Raw genomic sequence first — 23242 nt, forward strand, 5'->3', positions numbered from 1 at the left:
AGATACACAAGGTCTGTCCAGAAGCTGTCTACCCATGTAGTATGAAAAATACAGACATTTATTGAAGAAAATAAGAGAGACAGGAACATTGTACATAGGATAATGACACCTCAGTCCCCTTCAAATTAGGCACCTTGGGACCTCACACCGTTCTCCCAATTGACATCAGCTGCCCTGTCATATTTTCTTGAATCTTATCGATGGTCTGAAATCTCTTCTCTTTCAAAGGTGATTTTAGTTTTGGGAAAAGCCAGAAGTCGCAGGACACCAAATCTAGGTTATAGGGGAGCTGAGACACCTGGAGGATTTGATGTTTCACAAATACACTTGCATCAGACATGATGCATGAGTGGGTACATTGTCGTGATGAAGCTGCCAATTGCCAGTTGTCAATTTCTGTGGCCTTCAGAGTCATCTGAATAGTTTCCATGAAGGAATGTTCCATGGAGGAAGCTTAACTCAAAATTTGATGCAGATTCATTGCTCTAACCGATCAGTCATTTTAATGTGACAGCAACAAATTACACATGCTCACTCAATGGCATCTACCACCCACGCAGACTAGTACACTGAAGTCATAATTGTTCACGCATGCACATTCCAGTCCACCTTCCTTGGCTGCCAGCTTTAATGTCGCTTAAACCATTCTCATTATCATCACAATGGCTAGATTTTTTTTCAGACAGATATGATTTGTATAAAACTTTGATGAACAAAGCCAAAAAACTTAAAAAAAGAAAAAAAAAGATTCCATGTTGATGAATAGGCTCAATATCGTCAATATTTCTATTCTTCCTAACTTGATCTGTACATCCAATTGAATCTCAATAATAATTACAGAAATTTATTTTATTGATATTGACAAAGAGATTCTAAAGTTTATATGAAAAGGCAAAAGCCCCAGAATTGCCAATACAAAAACAAATTTAGAAGAGTGGCACTGCCCGACTTTAAGACTTACTATAAATTCATGGGACAGTGCAGTATTGGTGAAAGAATAGACAAATAGATTAATAAAAGATATAGAGAGCTCATAAATAGACTACCATAAATATAATCATTCGATTTTAACAAAGGAGCCAAAACAATGTAATGGAGAAAAAAACAGTCTTTTCTACAAATGGTGCTGAAACAGCTCAAACTCGGCATGCCAAAAAAAAAAGAAAAGAAAAAGAAAAAGAAAAAAAAAGAATCTAGATACAGATCTTATATCCATCTAAAAAATAACTCAGAATGGATCATTGATTGAAATGTAAAATGCAAAGCTACAAAACTCTTAGAATATAATATAAGAGAAAATCTAGATAACCCTTTGTATTGATGAACTTTTAGAAAAATCACCAAAGGCATGGTCCATGAAAGAAATAATTGACGAACTGTATTTCCTTAAAACTGAAACTCCTGCTTTATGAAAGACTGTGTCAAGTGAATAGATGACAAGCTATAGACTGTGAGGACATATTTACAAAAATCTCATATGATAAATGACTATTATCTTAATATACAATGAACCTATAAATCTCAATGGTAAGAAAACAAGCAACACAATTTTAAAGATGGGCCAAAGCTCATAATAAATATGTCACCAAAGAAGACATATAGATATAAAATAAACATATGTAAAGAAGCTCCACATAATATGTTATTAGGGAATTGCAAATTAAAGATACCATTACACACCTATTACAATGACCAAAATCCAAAACACTGACATAACTGAGTGATGGCAAGAATGTGTAGCAGCAGCAGAACTCGCATGCATGGTGGGGAGGCGGAGGGGGATTCAACATACTGCAGTCAGTCACAAAGACAGATTAGTGATTTTTAAATAAAATTAAACATACTTTTAACATAGAAGTCAGCAATTGCACTTTTTGGTATTTACCCAAAGAACCCCAAAATATGTCTACACAAAAACTTACACACAAATGTTTATTGCAGTTTTATTCACAATTGTCAAACTTGGAAACAACCAATATGTCCTATAACTTGGAAACAACCAATAGTAGGTGACTGGATAATTAAACTGTGATGCAAACAGACAAGTAAATTTATTTAGTGCTAAAAGGAAATGAGTTACCAAGCCATGAAAAGACATGCATAACTTAAGTGTAAATTACTAAGTTATAGAGCCAATCTAAAAAGACTACATACTTTATTATTTCAACTATATAGTGTTCTAAAAAAGGAAAAAAAGTCTATATTCTATTGATAAGTTCAGTATTTGCAGAGGTTGATGGGGATAGAGGTGAATAACAGAAATTAATTTTTACGGTGGTGAATATGTTTTCTACGATAACCTAATGATGGACACATGCCACTAAACATTTGTCCAAACCCATAGAATGTACAACACCAAGAGTAAACCATAAGTAAAATGTGGAATTTTGGTAATTATGTCGTAGCAATATAGGATCATCAATTGCAAAAAATATTTCAGCCTAGCAGAGGATGCTGATAATGGAGGAAGCTATGTATGTGTGAGGGCAGGGTGTATATGGGAAATCTCTGCACCTTCCCTTCAATTTTGCTGTGCAGCTTAAACTTCTCTGAAACAATAATGCCTTGAAAAATAAATTTATATCAAAAGATTATAAAGTATTACTTTCTGCTGCCATAATTATTTTTCTGCTATTTTTGTACAGCCTGCCGAGACCTTAGTTTTGGTGAATCATAATATGCCTGTAACTTTGAAAGTGAATTAAAATAAATCGTAATGCAGCATAACATGAATAGCTCTGAATCCATGACCATATTAAGTTAAAATGATTACATATATAGTTCCGTTTCTAGTTGAAAATATACTTTGTATTATTTGAAGAGTGCAAATTTAATACTTGTAGAAATTATAATTGTGGTATTTACAAATATTAAGCATACCAAAACAGCTGAAGTAGAGGAAAGAGAGCGTAACTTAAGGTGAAAGTAGAATGTATGTTTCTTAGTGAGGAGAAAATGTTATATACTCTTTTCAGAGAGTATTTGACTGGATTATTTTCATATACTAGAATTTTTTTATGAAACAAAGAAGATGGTGTTATTCATTGGTGGTTTCTCCTGGTTGATAGAGTAGTTTTCAATAAGTGGGACTAAGAACAATTGTAAATTAATTCCTTTTACAGTTAAGTTGGGAGTGTGTCTCACACTTAGGGTCAGGGATGCACGATAGCACCACACGTGGAACAATGGGCTTTTTCTACGGAGCTTCTGCGATGCCAGCAATGGAGAAGAGGAGAAATAATCAGCCATGTGCCACTGACCATATTTCCAATAAACCTATTTTATTTTTATTTAAAACTACTGTTAATACTTTATATTTTAATGTTAACTAGGTATTAGGCACAAAACTAAATGTTTCAAATGTATTTTAACACTTAATATCCAGACCTCTATCAAGTGCATATTATATTCCTTAGCTGAAGTAATAATGGTTCAGAGAACATAACTAAATTGCCCAAAATTGCACAGCTAATAGAGAGATTTGAGATTCTATCAACAGGCAATGCGCTAAAACAAAAATCTGACAGCACAGTCACTCAATATTTTCCCCTTTGAAAAGTATATTTGCTATTCATCTACCATTGTTTTCATGAGTTAGATTCTTGAATGGTATGGAAAAATTTATAGTAACTATGTTTTATATTATTTGTAACCATGCTAGTTTATATAACATGAGTGTTGAAATTGTTTTTATATATTTTTCTTTTTTTCTGCTTCAGAATCCAATCACAGCAATATATAAGAAGAAGATATATCACCAATCCTAAAGTGACTTATAAGGTAAGTTTTTCTGCATAATTTTTGTTACATTGAAAATGTTATAATATATATTATAAGTTGTGGTTATATGTTTTTTTTTAAATTTTACTACTGAGATATTTAGAAAATTAGAAATCAATTTTCTTCTGTGTTTTCAAATCATTTTTTAAAATATCATTATCCCATTATTTTCTTTTTTATATTTTGCTGTTCTTTCTTATAGACACACTTCTCAAATGTCCTAAAACCATCAAAGTTGCGTTACTATTAAGCTGACTTTTATACTTGTTTCTAAAGTTTCCTTTAAAAAACATGAAAGCTTAAGAAAGAGACTGACTTATGTAAAATCAATTTTTCTCAATAAATATGTTATTATACTGACTTTTCATGTTTTAAAACTTTCTAAATGTAATTTTATATGTTTGTGCTTGATGTATATAGAGAAAAATCAGATTACACATATTTTAGTAATTGCTCAGACTTTTTAGTAACATAGAACTCTTTCCTAATAATACTGATTTTCTTTTGTAACATAAGCATATATTGAATCTTCAGACTCTAGAGATACAAATTTTCCTGGCTATTTTTCATTATTTATCTGTGTAACCCTGTTTATAGAGAAGGTTTGTTAGAACAATGATACCTACATTTGAATAATAGATGTAAATATTTTAAAAGTTGAGTTATAGATAAAAATGCCCTCTACCATTTGGGTGAGTAATTAATATCATTTGATACAAAACTGCCTTACATTATAAGGAAAATCTTCTTGATTATTTGAATTTCTTATGAAAAGATGAAATACAAGAGAGCAAAATTAGTATTTTTAATTTACTTTGTTTAAATTACACTTCATTATACTTATATAATTACCTGACATTCTAGGTAAGTGTATATATTTTTTATTAATTTTAGATCATTTATATTTAATATCAGTGGGAAAAGATTGAAAAAGATATTTCAAAACATTCCATATTTTCGAAGTCAAATTCTACTGCTTTATATGATGGGCTTGTTATTATTTTAGAATGACAACTCTTAATATGAATATGTTCTTGTGATAATATATCAAATGTAGAAATAGCAAACAAAATCTAAATGAAATTGTTTTCCATTCAGTTGGAAGATAGAAGGTAATGCAGTTTTCGGGTGTAAGTTCCTCCTGTCTCTTCCTCACCACATCCTCACCACCTTGCACGGGTCCTGAGTGGCCACTCAGAACACTACAATCTTGATTATGTTGGAAATTTTGTTCGAGTGACTTTTCTTATCACATAAATTCAGAATTTATATGTGTTGCAAAGAAATTTTGTTGGGGAATGACTTTTCTGATGCAGATATATGCAGGAGTATATACCGATTGCATTTGCTACCTAAACCCTAACATGTCTCCACAGGGACTTTATATTAAATCTCATGTAAACTTTAACTCTTATAAGTCACTCGTAAGATTCTGTTACGAAATTCTATTTTATATTCTAATAGGAAACTCTATTCTTCATTCTATAACTTTTGAGGGCTTAAATATCAAGACATATCTGTATACAATAAATGAAGACAGACCTGGAATTAATATTCTTGACAAAGGATGTTTTTGCTACTACATTCATTACTATGTTAGCAATTTTCCTTTCTGTCTACATACAGTCTGTGTTTTCTTAAAGCTCTGGTTTAAGCGCAGCAGTGACCTACATAAAAGATATAGGCTTATGTTTCAGAATATTACTCATATTCTACTTCTCTGCTACAACTTAAAACTTTCTTTAAGCTTTTCTTAGTAAGCCATTTTTAGAAAGGCACATGTCCACTTTAAGTTAAATATTTAAATGCCTTTACAATAGAATTCAAAATATACCTGTTAAATGTTTAATCGAGTGACACTACAAACTGAATTCTAAATCAGAAAATAATTAATAGCTCTTCCATAATCTAAAGTAAAATATCCCAAGTTTGGTAGACAGTCCAATGAACTATTTAAATTTATTTAAATGAAATAAATGTGAGTAAATAATTGATAAATATGACACTCAAATTTTATCTCATACAATTTTCACTGGATTGTTGTTTTCTTTTACAATTATGGAAAATCATGTAATGCATGTTTATTTGATTTAGTTATTTAATATTTATTCTTCCTTGTCCTTGTCTCAAAAAAATGTGAGTACTAATATATTTCTATCCTATAAATTTCTATAAATGTTATTTTGTTTAGTTTAAATTAGAAAAAAAATACAACCTATCTGTTGTATTTACCTACTGGTAGTTTAAGGATTTTGTGTGTTTCCATGTGCTTTTCTTAGTACAATAAGTAGTCTGGTATGATTACATAATGAACCAAGTACAATATGCAATAGACTGGACAATCCTTCGTGATCATGGTATCTCCCCTGCCAGGTAAGTATAGACTGGACAATCCTGAAGTTATTATTATGACTAAGTATTACCTATTACAGAGGACTAATATTGGATGTACTCAATAAATGGTTGCTATTTGTCAACTCATTTACTCATCAAAATTACCTTATGATATAGGTATGATTATTACCTTCCAGAACTGTGGGTAAAATAGAAATGTCATATTTTTATAGGACTTTAAACAAGTATCTTAAAATACCAACTAAAATAAAAATAAAAGGTGATAACGTGAAGTTTGAGATTTGCTTCCTCTTACATTCCTAACTACAAAGGAGTAAAACCTAAATGACGCCAATTAGCCCAGGGCCTCTACCTGCAGGTCACCTGGATTTGAGTTATTTGCCTGTGTTTGGTTTGAACTGGTAAAAACTCTGGTTTTTAATTGTAGTTGTTGAGATGTATTTATTTTGGTTCCAAAAGAAGTAATTCTGGAAAGGACCTACAGAGACTACACTGTTAGAGAAAAAACTAACCTCAACATTTTCATTGTTTCTGCTGCCATTTATTTGGATGTTAGAGTCCATGGCAAGGGGAGTTTGTGCTTTTGTCTCTAGGATTAATTTTTTTTCTCATATTATGTAGTCAGAAGAGATTATGAACACCTTCTCTCCTCTAGAGGATAGGCTCAAGTTGACAGTTTATGAGAAAGAATGTGATTATGTACTTTAAAGTTTCTTTCACGTATGTTGATGAACAGCATTATTTATGTTGCTTAAAGTCAAATGTTTATCTCTATTGCTTACTCAAGTGTCATTAATTAAACATCTCATAGAAAAAACAAAATTCTAGTCTGCATTAAATCCATCACTTTAATATTTCAAATGTCATCAAAATATTCAACTCCTTTTAAAAAAAACTTCATAAGGATGATTTTTAATTCAGTGATCACACAGTTGAAGTTTAACTGATATATATCCAAGAAAAAATACTTAGTATATATTTATAAATAAATAATTGTATTTTTCTGGAAGATAACAAAGTACAATAATTATGCTAAACAAAATGAATGAATCTTTTGAACTATGATATATTTGAGTTAACCACAAATTTCCTCAAACATTTCCTTGTTTCTAAATATTTCACTTTCTAATATAACTAATGTTTCCTTTTATAATATTCAGCACTGTAACTTAAACTACTAGAATTTTTTTCCTCAAAAACTATGTTTGACTCACCTTTTACAAATGTCAGGTCCTTCTTACCAAGTCTGTTACCTTCAGAACCATAGTTATCTAACTGTGTTGAAGAGAGTGCCCTCCACTTATTTTGCTTATATTCTATCTTTTGCCTCTGGTCTGAGAAAAGTACACTAAATACTTGGCATGAAATAGGTTAATGAATGTTAATTGAATTGAACTAAGGGATGAAAGTAGTGAAGAGGTAGTTAAATAGAAGATGCCTCTTAAAAGGCACTAAAAAAGTTTCGGAGAACAGAGGTTTGCTGATAGAGGAGGGAGAATCATTTGGCTTTTTACTCATTATCATGAACTAGCTCATTGGATTAACGAATTATGAGGCTGGGCAGGCGGAAAGCATTGACTGTGAAGGAATGAACTTTGACTGACAAGACTTCACTGGGTGAAGAGAGAAGGAGAATGCCTGGGGGTGTCTGGGGCTGCTGACCTGAGTTCAAGGAAAGGAGCTGAGCTTTCAGGTGTGAAGTAGCTGCTTAACCTACCACATGATATTTCCTTAATTAAATGAAAAGTTCCCAAATGCTGAATATTTTCACTTTATGCACATATACTATTTGATGCCCAATCTAAAACAGATATTAGGTGATTGAAATGAAATTTCATTTAATATTTAGAATAAACTAGTTTTATTCTCTCCAACTCATTGATGAGGAAGCTAAATCTGGCTAGATTGTGAGTTCTTCTGGCACAAACTCTTTGCTCTTATCCATCAGGAATTTGAGGGCATATATACTTTTATTCACACACATGTGTACCATTGTCAAGGCACTCTGGTAGTTAGAATCATTTTTATTTCCTAATCATTGATTCATGATTACCTTTACATTTTTACTTCCTGCCTTTCTTGAAGTGCTAGAACTTCTATTTCAAATCCCTCAGGATATGTGCAGAATTTTGTTTCTTTTTGCATTTTCATGCCTAGAGTTTGCATACTTTTCATGAAATCTTCAATAGACCCCTGATTAGAAAAGGTTTCATGTAAATAAATACAACACCAAGGGAATGAAAACATCATACTGATACATAGATTAGTTGGAAAACACATCTGCATTTGTAAATGGTACCCTAATTATAGTATGCAGTAATTGATATACACAAATAGTGAATAACCACCTGAATAAAGTTTGTAAAATCTCAGAGGAGATTTTTATGATACTTTTATAAAAATATTATATGGCCAAAAGACACATCTTCTGACTTAATTGTTATGTGCTTAATTATATATTTTAAGAATTAATTTAAGAATTACTATAGTAAGCATTGGTAATATTAAAATACCACCTTTTGTGTTTAATACCACTTTTGTGACCTATGGATATTTTCATAATTCCATATGCTGCCCAACCTTCTCAAAATGTTGATAGTTGTTATCCAGCTCACCACTCAGCCACGCATCCTAAGACATCATGGAATCTCAATATCATTGTGTTCTCTCTCTTTTTTTTTTTAAGGTCTTGCCATATGTGAACCAAGAATGGCCATAACGTTAGACATGGATACATTAGCTATTTGTTACTGCCTTCTGAAACTTAATTCTGTATTGCAGTTAAGACTCAGAGCTCTCTAAAAATAATTGTCAAGAAACTACTCAAATACTGAAAAATTGTCTTCTACAACTGACCTGTGGAGGTTTTTATTGTGCTTTATATGTGTATGTGTTTTTTATGTGTGTTGTGGCATGTTTAAAAAGGGGCTCATGACCTACCTCAAATCATGCTATTCAACCTCATGAGGTTTTTTGTGAATTGTGTCACATATTGTGGTGGGCACTGCAATGTAGGTTAGTTATCTCTCTGAATGTCCACCATAATCTAATAAGGTAGACATTACTATTCCCATTTCTTCATAGAATTTATCAAACAACTCAATCTAGATCAAGCATGCATTTGCACTTTGGTTTTCTGGCTAAAATTTTAGAACTCCCTCTTATATTGCTGCTGGCCCTGTTTGGAACATATTTATTTTTAACCTTTTCCCATTGCTTTGATTTCTATTTTATTGCAGAAAAATAAATTTGTTTTAGTCACATTTGTTTTGAGATTCAGATACAGGCATACTTATCAGGATATAAAAATGTTTTAGAGCCTCTTTTGGCATAGTTTCACTTATTTTAAACTAAAATACACTGCATGATAGTGCCTTCTACTTCAATATTATTACAAAAATAGTGTATTGGATTGTTTGGTAAAAAGGTAAAATAAAATTTGGGCCCAACTTTAGCATGAGTGCAAATTTTATTTATTAACCCTGCCCTGCAAGGACAATGCAATAGCCTTCATGTGGAGCTGAAGACATATCTACTAATAAATGTTGGGGTTTTTTTTCTGATTTAATATATTTCCCAGACACCAGTAAATCACCCTGTGAGATACAAAGACAAAATACAAAAGATATTTAAGTTTTGAGGTTTCCTGTCCAACTGTTATATTATGCAGTTAGACTCAGACATTAAATCTGTTGCTTAAAGGTTGATGACTTTAAAAAAAAAATAACAATTCATATCTCTCTTTTCTGTTTTGGCCTTCATTTGGGAGATTAACTAGATGCTTCATTTATCTCATTGGGTATAAGATTTTCAAAACTGGATGCAGAGAAAATGATCTTACATGTCAGAAAGTTTACTTGATAACATAATACATTGTGTAAACCATGGCAATTCAACTACGTTCAATTCACTTTTCTTTCAGAAGTTTGAAAACCATAAAGTATCAAGAAACATATAATTTTTGCATATATTTATCTTAAGCAAACTTTATTATGTTTATTTTTACCTCATTCAAATCATGAGGTTTTTTTAAATTTCTTATGCTTAAGTTAATTTCATATATATAGTTTACTGTTTTACTATTTTCGTACTCCTGTGTGTTTTGCTTTTATTGTTTAATTTTATTTTTATTGCTTACGTTGCTCCTTTTTTTCCCTCTCTTTCCCTACCTCCGCCCAGCTCCACTCTCTCTCCTGCTCAAGCCAACCCCCATATCCTTGTCCATGTCCATGAGTAATGCATAAATGTTCTTTGGTGAATATGTTCACCATCTTGGCTACAGTCCTATTACCCTGAATGCTTTCGATCTCATCTAATTTCTTATATCTCTTTAAAAGTATCAAATATAGAGATTTTCTTATTGTGAAAGTAGGCAATTTAGTTGAAAGTCTTTTCATTGTTCTTTGCCACTGTTGAAATGATGAAACTAGTCCAATATGGATATATGTATACACACTAATACATACATACATGGATGAGGAAATAAGACAGAACTAAAATATTAGATAACCATAATGTGAAGGACTAATGCTTTTGCTTGGCCTGTCAAAACAAACTACCATAGACTGGGTAGTTTAAACAACAGACATTTATTTTCTCACAGTTATAAAGGCTAGAAGTCCAAGATCAAGATGCTTCTGTGGTTTCTGGTGAAGGCTCGCTTCCTAGCTTGCAGAGAGCCACCTTCTTTCCGTGCCCTCACGTGTCAGGAGGAAAGAGAGCTGGCAAGCTCTCTGATGTCTCTAATCTCATCATAAGGGCTCCTCTTCATTTATCTCACCTCAACTTAACTACTTCCCAAAGGCTCTATTCCCAAATACCATCATATTGTGGGTTAGAGCTCCTACATATGAATTTTGAGGGACTGCATTTGGTTCACTGCCACTAGTAAGAATGATTTGAGGTAAATGGTCTATGTCTTGAAGAGGGTAGAGATATTGATGAACTTTGTGATATTTTAAAAGTCAAGTTGATTAACGTGATCGCAATCTGTTTTATAGCAGTTTCATATTCCCCAAAGTTTTTCCTCCCTCAGGGTGAATTCTTTATCTAATGCAGCATAGGTAGCTGAAGATGAATTTTCAGTTACATAAATAAAGCATGTTAAAGTAATAGTTTTATTTTTGCTATCTTTTCTTCTTAAAAATATTGGTTTTCATAGCCCTATAACATATCAACATGACGTATCTTTGTCTCGGTACAATATAGCACTGATAAACAGGTCAAAAGGAAATTACACTCTATTTAACAAGGTGACTGTTATAAAGGGAAAAATATTAGAGTCTTGATGGTAAAAACAGTAGAGGGTTCATTACTGTTAAAATTGCTAAAAGTATAGACAACTTCAAAATAGTATTGAGCACACATTCTAAACTAACAGAAAATAACTTTAATGACATTTTAGCAAAACCCAGTAACTGTAATTTAAAGTTAACTAGACACTGATTTTGTTTCCTTTTTTAAACACATTATAGTTACATCTGTAACATAGTTATGTTTATTTCAAATATAAAGATTTAACTTATACTCTCTTCAGGATTCTATTGCCTGAGGATTTTAGTTCATAAACTAATGAAACATATAGATCATTTGTGACAGTAAGAAAAATTATCAAATTCAATCCTGAAATTGCTTTCTTATTCTAGGCTCAGTCTGCAAGCAAGGGGCACTGATAAAAACTTCTTTATTAAAAAATAATGAGGGATGACTCAAGTGTTTTAATAAAATAATTTTAGAATTATTTTGCTCATTTTGATATTTAGTCTTACTAATGGTGAATTTCTTGTGTTCCTGTTTAACAAAACAAAATCTTAGAAGAGTTGGTGTTACTTTTTATTATACTAGCATTATTAATTTACTTTTTACATTCTATCACCCATTCTTTTATAACAACAGACACTTGCTGATGTGGCTTAAAAATTACTGCTATTCCTATAATTTAAATTCTTATTATAGTCATAGATATATTAAAATTAAGATATTGAAACTATTTTGTCTTAATCTGAAATAAACAAACCAAGATATTTTATTTATTTTTAGTAAGTAAAAATAAATAGAAACCAGAACAACTCCTTTTTTCTGTGATGCAACATTTTAATTTTTTTATAGTGTTCCTAGGTCTTGTTTCAAAATATGTAAACTGATGAGATTATCAAGTCATTTCTAAGGTACCTTAAACCTACTTTTATTGAGCCTTTTAATGGATTTCATTGAATTTTGATTGGTTACCAGCAGGGGGAACTAAACTTCCTAAAGTTTTATTGTATATACACATTATGTCATATATTATATTGTCTTATTATATGTTATTTGATTTAAAATTTATCACTTATTATAAACTATATAATTTTTATTTTAAGTTTTATATACAGCTGAGATTTCATCTATAAAAGAATTTCAACAAATTACTGCAGTGGTCATGGTAGAATTCATTTATGCCATCAATGCCAAAAACACCGGAGTACAAACCTAATCACTTATTGACCCTGTTTTCTGGGTCCCTTGCTAAGTGCACTGAATCATTATGTCACATGAGTGACAGTGCTTTCATACCCATACTTTTTATATTTCTTTTCTTTTGTTTTTTCTTTTTTTTATTGTTTTTCAAGTACAGTTGTCTGCATGTTCCCATCCCCCACCTCCTACCTTGCTTTGTCCATGGGTCCTTTATACATTTTCCTTGATGACCCTTCCTTCCTTTCCCCCATTATCCCTGCCCCCTGTCTCCTCTGGTTGCTGTACTTTCCTTGTCTGTGTACATATTTATCACAGTTGTATCATCAGGATAATTTGTCCAATAACACTTTAGGCTGGTACGATTCTTTAGTTATATTTTTCCTCTATTTGATGAATTAAGAAAAAGTTTGCTCTACTAGCTTCCAGATCAACACTGTGTAATAGAAAATAAGGCAATCAATCCCAAAATTCTTGAAATGATAAAAATAAATTTGTTAAATTGAATGAAACTGGAAATCATGTAGAATACAGTTAAAACATAACATCACAAATAATGATAAGAAGTCATTCATATATGAAATGAAGACATATGTAATATATAACATACCAAGAAAGATCTAGTAATAGCTAAGCATATTACTGGATTTTACAATATGATCATCAGTCATCAGTGGAAAACTAGAGTTTATTTTTGTTTATAACGAACAAGATGATTTAGACAGTAATAAATCCCTTTTTGAGGAAGTCCAGTTTCTCTAGTCCCTGAAATAGAGAGAGCAGGTTATTTTGGGTTGAATGCCAAAGGAATAGAGAACATTTGGTTTTGAGAAAGCATTTTAAAGTGTCACCAGTAATTTATAGGTCCAGACTCATCAATTTAATTTCTCTAGGTCTTTTGGCACCTTAGAGATGGTGCAGAACTCTCTCTCTTATGCCCTAATTCCTGGTATAGTAGGAATTTGTGTCCCACACTGATCTGCAAAAGGCTTTCTTTTATGCACTTATTATTTTCTAATTATTAGCAAAGACATAAATGGAAAGTATTACTCTTAGTGGATGGAACAAACTAGATCATAAAGAATTTACTGCCCAATGAATTTAGAATAACTCATCCGTCCTTTCTCACATTCTTAAAAGACATACTGGGGATGAATGATATACTAAAGAAAAATAGATGCTTATAACTGCAATGTCTGGAAACTGACAAAACTCTGTCCTTATTCACAGCTAAGTAAAATGAATAAATAGCTTAATGTGTTGGATTCTACAGAAAACAAATAATGGAAGTAACACTGTAATAATATTATTAATTTACAGTGCTTTTCTCAAAACAAAGTCTGGGACACTGTATGAGGAACAAACAAAATTATGGCAATCTGGGCTCCTTGCCCAGAAATACAACCATACAAAAAAAAGATGACTAGTGGAGAAAACAAATTAGCCCAAAGAAAAGACAATTCAAGAGAAAAAAGACAAAATTTTTTACAGAATTAAAAATGAAAATGCTACCATTGTAACTGTTGATAAATATTGATAAATATGATGATACCATCAGATGTACTAATGATTTTGTACAGAATAAGATATGGCTAAATATATATTAAAAATAACTATTTTAATGATAAAAGATATTTCCAAGAAATTTAATTAAATGATCTAAAGAATGATTTTTTATGATATCAAAATTATCAATAATGAAGAAAATGCTGTTCAGTCCTGGCCCTGTCTACTGGCTCAACTAACCCCTGGTCTTAAATGAAAAAGCCTGGGCAGAGGTCTTCCCAATGTGTTCATCATAACCAGTGCATATCTTTATAGCTAGAGGGCTTTGGGCGGACTGAGAATATTCAGTGAGACAGAATATTAACTTGCTTAGATAAGGTTTACATGAAGTTTTCAATTCAAAAGTAACCTTTTTCTGAGTTCAGCAAACATCTGATTCTAAAATCTGGGCTTTTTAATTTGCAATCTGATTTTACCCACTTTTAAATAAAATTAAAGCATCAGGGTCTTGGCAGCCTTTTAATATATTTCAGGTTTCTTTTCTCCCATAGTCCACCCTCCTATGTGAAATAAAAGAATATTGATCAGCTATCAATCAGAGAATTTATCAACATATGTTTGGAACCCTACATAAATGTGCATTGACCTAACTGACTTAAGTGCATGTCTTTTTTTCAGAAACTGTGGCTGTGCAACTGATGAGAAAGATGGGTGTCCATTCTGCTGCTGTCAGGAAGAGGGTTTTGAAAGCAGCCAAAGCCATTAAACTTACCATTAGCCACACAGCATTGTTCTTCTATTTTGAAGACAATTATTTCCTAACCAAAAGAAATATTTTGGGAGAAGGGGACTGGCAGTGTGATACTGTGACAGTTGGAGACAGGGCAAGCAAAAAGATGAATTCAAGGAGTCAATAATAAATGACCAAAAGGTAGGAGAAAAACCAAACAAAATACAACTATTAATACTGAAGCCAGGGACTGATTATTTCAAATCAGAAGATATGGCCAATACCATCAAATACTGTAGAGAATTGACAAAGACATGTTTTGATACATACTGGAAATTACTGGATTTCAGATAAACAATATCAGCTGGATGACAAGGATATTTAGTCAAATTGCAGTGGGTTGAGGAATGAATTGGAAATGGAATGGAAAGAGTAATACTTATGGCAAAGAAAGGAAAAACGACAGAGAAAAATATGGCTAAGACTATCTTCTGTTTGCTTGTAGGTTAGCTGAAAGAGATCTGAATACCTTTAAAGACTGAGATGAAGAAACCAATAGAGGAGGAGTTGAACTCTTAGGAAATAATGAAAATAATTGTTCTTTAAAAGATTTTTGAGATGTAAATAAAAAGAATTCAAAATATAGTAGAGTATGGAGTAAAAGAAACAAAGATTATGATAGACACTGTTGAGTGAGGGTGGATTCTTGGAACCTGAAGGCTTTTAAAGTCCTTATGAAATAGGAATTAGTTATGTGCTGGTCATGTGTTAGTATATGCTAGATTCAGACATTTGTGGAGAAAAGAATGCTGAAATAAACACTGAGAACCATTGGTCAGAAAGCTGTCTCGGGAAGTAGAAAAATTCAGCACAGTTTGAAAAGCCTAGCTGATGTTGGAAAACAAATTTTTAAATGTCCCTCTGAATTTGTATGACTTTTAAAAATTGTGATAGAAAGCTCTGATGTGCATGAGCTATATAAATAAAATACTTATTATATCAAGCATCATGAAAGGAAAGAGAAGTATAAAATAAAACAAATATATTGATGATATTGGCAAGAGTGGGTTTTTATCTCACTAATTATGGCCCATGATTTAGAAAATGGAGAGCTGGTATATATGGAGAAAGTATTTGGGTCAAGAGATCAGGAAATGAATAAGAAAACAGTCAAAGAGTGAGTGAGACCTTGATAAATGCTTGTGGCTAGCCAGTGTTTCATATATAATAGTGTAAATCTCTTAGAGGGGGTTAATGAAAATAGTGTGTTTATGATGTGATTCAGGTAAATCGAAAGACTGACTGAAAATGAACCCATCAGAGAGCAGTGAAGAGCTGTGACACAGGCAGTGAATCAGATTAGGAAGGAATATTTGACAAAGCTTTAAAGTGCCAGGGTGATAATGTGAGTAGTAAATTCATATAGAAAAAATGCAGTGGGTTCTGAGTTAGGAACAAGCATAAACAGTAAATGCAGTAGTGATGACGAGATAGAGGGTGGTGCCTAGAGAGGATGCAGAATGAAGAAACTATTTATTTATGTATTAATTTTTCAGTGTGGAGATTCCTAGGCTCCATGGCAACCAGTGAATGGTTAGTGATGAGGATGGTTGAATATTAAAATAGAAATGGTTTGAAGGACTGGACAAGATAGTAAAGAATGGTAACCAGAAACATCTCAGGGGAAGGAGTGGCAATGAAGGAGAAGGTGGTCTTCTAAGGAGTTCTCAAGTTCAAAGACATCATTTTACTACATTGGAAATATTTGCAGTACTCATTCTACAGTGTATTCACAAATATAGTATCACTACCTTACTTTTGGGACTTTGAATATTTTCATATGGGATATCTTTATTGTATTTAGAAAAAACATTACATAAGTAACTTCTCTCTCCACTAATATTATAAGGTTGTGGGGAAAGAATTCCAGGAGGAGTTAAAAATTGTGTAATATCCATCCAAAGTATCTACTACAATGTCTTTACATATTAATTATTTTATAAATATTTTCTAGATTAATTTAGTATCAAAATTAACAATTAAACATGCATATTTGCTTGATAAATTTAACTTTAAGTGCATTGAGTATGGAAATAAATGATTGATTTAAAAATAAAAATATTGATATTCTCAATGTTGGTTACTTATTGAATAATCACCTTAGGACTAATGTTTAATGGTATAAATTATGTGATATTTCTATATTCTTATTTCTATCTATAGAAGTAGAATGTACTAAAAATGATTATAAAATAGATTAAAAATTAGAAGTAGGAAAGCATATTTACAGAAAGTATTATCTAATAAATTTACTAAATGTATTTCAACACATGTTCTTTATATATGCTAAAATAAAAATATGTTTAACCAACTTTGTAACCATAGTTCAGTGAAACCCATATCTAAAGTCTGTCTCTTCTGCTGACATGCCATAATAATTTAGATATGTTCAGTAGCTTGAGTTTAATTTTAGAACATGGTAGTAAATAATTCTTCTGATTCATAACACATTATGGTTTGCTATAGTTATATAAGAAACTAGAAATAGCTATATATTTGATATTAATTTCTTGGTTTACCAAATAGTCTAGTTTAGGCAATTAAAAAGGTCTGATATTTTTAAGAAGTTGTTTTAGGTCTAATTTTAGAGCTTTTTATTTCTATACTTTTAAACTAACAATTTCCTATAAAATGATAATGACTTCACAGTTGAAAAGACTTTCATCAATTCTATCAAGAGCTAAATCTTATAATTGCAGTGTATCTATGGCATAAGTCACATCAATATAGAAGTGATTCATTTGAACAAACAATATATTAGTGAAGTTAACATACTGTTCATTTGCTTTAATTATAATAATCACCAAAGATCAATTTACAGCTGAAACTTTGATTGTCAAATATAATTGTGTTCTCATTCATGACAGTGACAGCTTATTTCAAATGCTGCTTTATACACTTTCACTTAAGAATAGTTTATTTAGCAGTGTGCATAAATCTAAAAATTTTCTCTTAAGGTTAAAATTTCGACTTTCTAAAAACCATTGTGTTAGTGTGTATGTATAAGTGGATCTTTTTCCTAATATTTGTTTTTACTTGTTTTTTATAAAACAAATTTTAGACTCAAATGTTTTTGATGCAAGATATATACCATGCATATAAAAAAAGTTTATTGAAAGTGTTCAATCTAGAAGATCTTAGTGCCTTTATTTTTCTCCCACCACTTTCTGCAGCATTTTCTGTGATATCACTGATCTTCCCCCCCAATAGCACCATGGACGAATCCAATAATTTCATTCACATGCAGAATTTTATTTCTGGCAATAACAACTTACTTTCAGATATTTCCAAGAGCATTCGACCCCACCTTCTGTAGCTATCCATTTTGCCCATAGGGACTTCATTCATTCTTTCCACAACAAATGCATGCTGTCCTATAGCCATGATCTCTCTGCCACTTGATATCAGAGGAAACTCAAATGAACTGCTATTGCTTTCAGAATTCCCCATGAGTGGTGCAAGTGCTCAAGTTCAAGTTTCTCCCTGCTCATCATTTTTTTAATGGAAAACCGACATAAGCCCTTCCTCAACATCTTGTGATCTCCACTCTTAGTTAGTGTAGTGAACTTAGGAGTTTCTATAGCTCAGCAAGCATCAATGAGTGTCCTTGTGTGTGTTTAGAAAAGTGTAGTATTGGTTGTGGTGGTGATATTAACAGGATATTGCTCAGGTAATATGTAATCATCTGTCTTTTATCTACTATTTTCTGGACACAGAAAGTAGATTATTCACCCATGTATTATTTACTTAACAAATATTTATTAGGAGTCTGTTCCATTCCAGACATCTTCCATAGACATGGGAGTACAACAATACACAGACCAAAGTAAATTTTGTTCTCTATCAGTAAAGATGTAATTCTAGTTGTGGAAAACAGTTAAATCAAAGGTAGTGACATAAGTTGTCAATAAAAAATAGCATAATGTGAAAAGGTAGGCAGTTATTTCATGGGCACATATTTTAATAGTATTTTCAGAGATGATTGACTGATGAGGAGACATTTGAACAATGACCTAAAGGAAGAAAGTTATGGAGAAATCTAAGTAGGAGAGGTTTTTTTTATGAATATAAGGAGATTTCTCCTTAGTATAAAAGCTTTATTTTGTATGTTTAAGAAGTAGCTAGAACACTGTGGGGCTGAGGGCAGGAAACAAGGAAGAGAGTGAGAAGGAGTAAAATAAGAGTGAACAAATGTGAATGTATATTTATGTAGTAGAGTGAATGTCTATGACAACAAAATATTCGAAAACATTGCTATTTTTCTCAGTAAATGCTGTATAATCATTTCAAAACAAACTCTTGCAAATTAGGAAAATTAAACTTACAAGGGAAAATGTTTGGCAAGCCTTTATATCATAATTTGAAACATTCATCAAATCAGCATAAAGAAAAACATTGTTTGTGGTTTAATTAAAAAGAATGCATTCCATTATGTCAGCAAAGTTTTAACCAAAAATCCTGGGTATACAACATATTTAACACAAAATGGTAAACCAATATTAATGATATCTTATAAAGCACAAATTGATTTTGTAATAAAAGCTTGAAATAAAAAAATGGGGAAAAGCTTAATGGCACATGCTCATATGGCCATTAAAAACACATTTATGATATAAATTTTGTTTAAAATATAAAAATAAAAAAACAGTATGGAAGTTTAGACATAAGAATTCACGCCACAATCAAAATTCAACTATTCTAAATAGAATAACAATTCACAATTATTTGAACTAAAACTAATGTTACCTACTCTACTACAAAATAACCCTAGATTTTCTATTATCATGAAAAATATAAGCTTACTAAATGCTGGCGGTTGTTCAATGATTAAATACTTGACCCATATTTTTAGAAACAAGAGTGGGGCAACTATCTGCCAAAGTAATTATATATGTTCAAACTCAGAACTAGATTTTAAAGAATCTGAAAGTTCTGAGAGCCTAGTTAAATGACACCTCAATTTATCTCCTGTGACAGTGGAGCTTCTGCAATTTTGAAACAGAAGCAGATATAGAAAAGGTGAATAGTTTTACAAATACTTAATATGAAAGAAGAAAGAAACCCTTCTCCGGAATAATGATTGTCATCATTCAAATAAAAATTCAGTTAATTCTATAATTTTTCAATGAGGAAACATAAGAAAAATATGTCTAATACATAACAAACAGCCTTGATTAAATGACAGTCCAAGGAGTTTGATTAAAGCTTAATTTGTGTTCAGGTGAATTACTTAAATAACCAGAATAAATCAGGGAGGAATTATTATTATTATTACTACTACTACTACTACTACTACTATTATTAAGACAAAAGTAAAAAGCTTCTATGTCATATTTCAGTTAATTTATATAATTTATTTTATCTGTGAGATTTTAAAATGGTCAAATTTGGGAATACATGATTATAAGGATATCAGACTGCTGAAAGTAGTGTCAGAAAAATGCACAATTCTAGTTACTTACAGGTCACATCATTAAAAGGATAAACCCAGAAGTGAAGTAATTTATTTCTAAAATTACACTCTTAATTGTATGGTAGGCTAGCAAGTTATTTAAAAAAAAAAAAAAAAAAGCCAGAATTCTTTGAAATCAAAATAGGTAAGTTTAATCTCAGTTCCAGAAAATATATTATTTTGTACTCTTTCCATTATCATGATCTTGTTTCTTGTCCTTACATTTGTCCTGCTACTGTACGCTCCACTAGAGAGAGATTTCAATTCTAGTTTTGAAAGATATATTTCTAGAGACCATATCGCCTGGTTGAAAACTCAAGTTCCACTCCACGTGCAACATGTGTAAGGTGTGGCAAATGTAGGTTTATGATTGTTTCTATAGAAAATAATGCAATAACTCATAAATAATAATATAAGAAGAAACTGCATTTTGCATACTCACAACTGTAAACCTACTGTTGACCTACTCTGTTGCTTTGGACATGTTTTTATTAAACTTTTTGTTTCCAATTTCTTCTATACAATGAAGATAATCATTGTGTCTATAGCACAAAAGTGTTGTGAGGACAAAATGCATTTATGCAGACAGTGTAATATAATATATGTTCCATAACTATCCTTTGTCAAATGTATTTAGAATTTGTATTCAGAGTTCAGTGATCTTCTCTTTAGCAAATTCATTGGACCTGAGTTTATTTTCATCCTTTCTATTGTCCTGTTAGCACCTTTATGTCTAGACATATGATATACACCTCTGTTGAACATACATCCTTAGCATCAGGGATCCATTATCCTATGAAAAGTGTTATCCTGCCCAAGGCCTAAGCTGGTCCCTTAAAAGTCAATGGGTTTAGGGCAGTGCTATTCTTGTCCAGGGGTGAGGCCAGTACTGGTGAAGGCGGCTTTAATTCAGTATTGATGAGTGTAAGAGGGGCCATGAAGAAACAGTGAACAGTACAGATGGAAGTAGTACAGCTGGGGTTGGCATATGTCAGGAAGGATAAATACTTCAGTTTTATTTTAGTTTGAGCTCCATATATGATAGAATGGAAAAAAAAATGCAGGTAGGTATTTTGGGGCAAGATTAAAATAAAACTATGGATTTCTAAAAAATTACTGTTGATGAGTCTACTGTTATGGTTGGTTTCCCTGATAGCAGAAGGGGAAGTCGTCGACAGGCAAGCATTGGGAGTATTTGTTGGGAGAGACAAGAAACTCAAAAAGAAAATTATTTTTTAAAAGTTATGAACAATCATTGTAAGAGTATACAATTGCATGGTCACAATACTAATGGAAAGAGGGAAAATAATGGGGACATATTTTTTTAATATCATAATGAATAATAATTAATTCTCTGAAAGCTCTCCTGAATTCTGAAGTGACTATTTATCCTAAGCTTCCTATTTTAATTATGTAGACTGGTTTAGATAATTTCCCATTGATCTTAGAATCAATAGCATTTTTTAGACTTTATATATATTTAATCCATGAAATTTGTTGTGAAAATGCAACCCTGGTCATAAATAAACTTCTATTTATCATAAATATTTTATTATTAACATAGTTATCCAGGAAACAAATAAATCAAATAGCAATACGTCATATGTATAATGAGAAAATTGAGAACTAAATGAAAGAACAATAATATTGGAACTGGTTTCAGCAAAATGGAAAAAAAATAATCTGAAGACAGCAGCATAAAGTTCACTAAAGAAAAAGCAGAGGTGTCAGCATGTAGACAAATTGTTCTTCCTCTAGGTTTAAAGGGTTTGACTTGTTTTATACCAGTGCAACATAAAAAAAGTGGGTTTATGATTAAGCATAATCAGAATGAAGGAGATAAGGAAGATATTGAGGAGCATATAAAATTATAGGAGCTATAGATCAGGAAGTAAAATTATATTCTTAAGTTAATTAATATGCTAGAGATTCCTAAACAGTGTTTATTCATGACTATATTAGTGTTTCAGTACTTTGTAAAAACAGCCCTAAGCCAAAAACCTAATAGTTTTGGTCATTAAAGAAATGGGTCTGAACATCATAAGAACAGTAGACAGCCGGGTTGCTTGCATATGTCCCAAGGCTTCTCTTGAAATTCAGAATATCTTCAAACTCACTGCAAACTCACTGCAGTGCTTCAGGAAACGTCAGCACGCAGAGTGTAGGCATAGGCTATCACTGGAATTCTATAGAACTACATTAATGCAAGAGCCTCCTTGTTGCACTTTCTGTCCTTGAGGTTTAACTCTGTCCACATTTACATCCAGTGCCCTCAAAAATATTTGTACATCATGCTACATGTCCTGTATATTATCTATAATAACTTCTCAAGTGCTTCTGGAATCAAGTTAATACTTCTTCTTATTTCATTGGATTGCCTCTAACCTGACTAAATGTACTTCCAATACTTATTTTTAAATATGTTCCCATGGGTCAGGCCAGCACCATATTTTTCCCTGAAACACTTTGATTATTTTATTCTCTGTACTTTTTCTCTTCCACAAAAATATTCTTCTCTGTATGTCCTTCCTAGTAAAATTATAGCAAACGTAATGCCGAAGTCAAGTTCTACCTGGCCTATTGTATTGTTACTCTAACAGAAAGAAAAATCACTTTTTCATTAATGTATTATACATTTATTTTTAATTCAATAATACTCATTTAAAATTAATGTTGCAGGTATCTCCTAACATTTTGTGAAACAAAGGTACATACAGTCTTATGCACATATGAAGTACTAAATAAGTACTGAATTGGTTAAAAAAAACTTTAAATCTCTGCATTAAGTATGAGTTATTCATCTGCAAATCGAAGCCTGTTTTGAATTCACTAGGGTTACATTTGTGTCCACCAAAAGGTATACTGAAGTCTTAACCCCTGTAACTAAATGTGACCTATTTAAAAAT

General features: G+C 31.6%; 1 protein-coding gene across 4 annotated transcripts in view; it reads left to right on the forward strand.

The window, feature by feature from the left end:
- Window positions 1-23242, forward strand: part of CDH18 (cadherin 18) — an 822825-nt gene that overhangs the window by 227035 nt on the left and 572548 nt on the right. For 3 of the 4 annotated variants that reach the window (XM_054578303.1, XM_054578308.1, XM_054578309.1), the window contains exon 2: window positions 3720-3780. The gene's annotated coding sequence lies outside the window, so the exon portion shown is untranslated. Of the gene's footprint in view, window positions 1-3706; window positions 3781-23242 lie in introns of those variants that run through there. The other variant, XM_054578304.1, reaches the window with a different exon arrangement.

This window comes from Pteronotus mesoamericanus, unplaced genomic scaffold (genome assembly GCF_021234165.1).
Source record: "Pteronotus mesoamericanus isolate MK-2021 breed Mesoamerican mustached bat unplaced genomic scaffold, CSHL_Meso_final contig_50, whole genome shotgun sequence".
Classification (NCBI taxonomy): domain Eukaryota; kingdom Metazoa; phylum Chordata; class Mammalia; order Chiroptera; family Mormoopidae; genus Pteronotus; species Pteronotus mesoamericanus.